The sequence below is a fragment of the Arachis duranensis genome, chromosome 2 (assembly GCF_000817695.3).
Source record: "Arachis duranensis cultivar V14167 chromosome 2, aradu.V14167.gnm2.J7QH, whole genome shotgun sequence".
Taxonomy (NCBI): Eukaryota; Viridiplantae; Streptophyta; class Magnoliopsida; order Fabales; family Fabaceae; genus Arachis; species Arachis duranensis.
The window spans coordinates 2,995,333-2,998,216 of NC_029773.3; positions in this window are offsets into that span (position 1 = coordinate 2,995,333).

Genomic DNA, 2,884 nt, shown 5'->3' on the forward strand with positions numbered 1-2,884 from the left:
TGATGAGTTTGGAAAACTCTTATTTAATTTTGATGATGAATAAACATTATTGAAATATTTAAATACAAAATTATTAATTTAATCCTAATTCATATATGCTTAATTAATAATTTTGTTGTGCAGATTTTGTGCTGGGCCGAAACAAAAGAAAATTAACAAAGCCCAACTGTTGCATTATTGGTTCAGCTTTGTGTTTGTAATTAAAGCTAGTTATAATTGGGCCAGAATAAATTGTTGCAAGCCCAAACAAATGCTTTCCATGCTTAATCCGAAAACAATTTTATCAGGAAAGCAAATGTTAACCAAATGGGCCAGCTTTGATCTTAATGTCACAAGGCCCAAATTAAATTTTGATGAATGTTTCCATACTTTGACCGAACCCAAGAAGCAAAGAAAAATGGTTCAATGCTTCCAACGGATTCCATTCCTCACTTTGGATGGAATTCAAATTTGATTTAATGCATTGGAAACATAAGAAAGAGAGAGAAGATTGATTTGATGGCTATTATGTCAAACACGCCACTCTATAGGGAAGTAAAAGCAAGCTATTCCAAATTAATTTGCTTAACCACTTTGCTTTTCTTTTCTTCAGATTCTTTATTTCTCTCTCATCTCTTTCTTCTTCCTTGTTCGGTCCTTGTCCAGGAAACAATGGAAGAAATGTTCTTCAACCAAGAAAAGGAAGAAGCTGCATGCATCAAGACCATCAAGCTAATGATGGCAAGAAAACATACTAAAATAAAAATGAGCTGTGGCTGAGATACTCACCAAATATGGTTAGATTTGGTGAGGTTATCTTGAACTTTTCATGCTAAAAAATGGACAATGAAGATTCGGCCAGCAAGGAAGATCTTGGAGGCGTGGCTTGTCTTTGATTGTGCTCAACCACCACAGGGAGTAGCTAGAGTGGCAAAGTGATGGTTGAAGGCAGAGATTGAAGCAGATGAAGTCATCATCATCATAAGGCATCAAGGGCCAGAAATCCATCTTGGAGAGGAAGCTAAGGATGGAGAGCCCGGATTGATGAAGGGTGATGATCAAGAAAGGACTAGAGGTAATTGCATGTTGGTTAATGCATGGTTATCTCTTCTCTCTCTATGTGGCCGAACCGGTTCTGTTTGGCCGAACCGGTTTGTTGAAGGAGGAAGAAAGTTGGTTCGGTTTTGACTTCAAGTGTGGAGGCTTTCCTGTTTCTTTAAAAAGGGGGAACAACCACTGTTTGAAGCAAGGAGTGAAAAGGAGTAAGATTTGAGAGTGCAAGGCACAGAGTTCTCAGAGCTACCTGAGCTAACAGTTTTTCTCTTCTCCTTCAATGTTCTCAGTTTTGTAATTTTCTGTTTAATTTTGTCATGTCTTGAGTCTCATGGTAAAAGGCAAACAGTGAGGTTTGTAATGAAAAAGCATAGAGCGGAAAAAGGCAGAGAGTGCAAAATTAAAAGAAAAGCCATTGATGTCTTAGAGTTCCTTTGTACATCTTTGTTGTGTATCATGATTCTGTGGGAATCCCCTTGTAAGTTGGGTTAGCACTTTACAAGTTGTAATCTGGATGATTATAGTGAAATTCCATCATTGTTGTGATGGAGACTGGTTATAGTGAAATTCCATCATGTTTGTGATGGAGACTGGATGTAGGCTGCACTGCACTTAGCAGCCGAACCAGGATATATCTGGGTGCAATCTTCTTCTCTTTATACTCCATTTCTGTTTTCTACCACACAGGAGCAAAAGCCAGAATTATCTCGTGCCAAGTGACGAGACAAAACAAAAAATCTTGTGGCAAGGGACGAGACAAAACAAAGTTGCTCGTGTCAAGTGACGAGCAAAAACAGAAAAGTCTTCTCTGAAGTTCAGCAAGTGTTAGCATTTAAAAAAGGGGGCTAAGATTCAACCCCCCCTTCTCTTAGCCACTGAAACCATCAATTGGTATCAGAGCTTGGTCTCAAAGAGATCAAGCTTTGCAGCTTGGAGTAAAGATCCTCATGGCAGAAAACAGTGGCACGAATGTGTTATCATACAATCTGGCTGAAGGTCAATCAAGCAACAGACCTCCCCTCTTCAATGGGAAAAATTATACCTATTGGAAGGAGAGGATGAAGATATTTGTACAAGCTGTGGATTACAGACTTTGGAAGATCATCTTGGAGGGTCCTAAATTTCCAACTACCACAAATGCTCAAGGAGTAGTCTCTCTTAAACCAGAAGCAAACTGGACCGAGGAAGATAGGAAGACGGTGGAGTTAAATGCCAAGGCAACCAATCTGCTCAACTGTGCTATCAGCTTTGAGGAGTACCGACGAGTATCACGATGCACAACGGCAAAGAAAATCTGGGACAAGTTGCAAATCACTCATGAAGGAACTACCATTGTAAAGAAGACTCGGACAGATATGTTAAACAGGGAATATGAAATGTTTGCAATGAAGGAAGGAGAGTCCATTGATGAACTGTTCGAACGGTTCAATATCATCACTGTTGGCTTAGATGCTCTTGGAATCACACATTCAGAATCTGTGCTAGTGAGAAGAGTGTTGAGATGTCTCACAAAAGAGTGGGAAACAAAAGCTTTAATTATTTCTGAGAGTAGTAATTTAGATTCCATGACACTTGATGATTTGAGAGGAAATCTTCTTGCTTTTGAAAACTCCTATTTGAAAAAAGAGTCAAAAAAGAAAGGAATTGCTTTTTCTTCTATGACTAACCCTCTGGATGATGAATCCAGTGATAACTCTTCTGAAAATGAGTTTGTGTTGTTTGCAAAAAAATTCAGGAAAATGGCAAAGCTCAAAGGCAAAGGCAGCAGCTCAAGGAGGATGAAGAAAGACCTTAGCAAAGTAACTTGTTACAATTGCAAGGAAATGGGTCATTTCAAATCTGATTGTCCCAA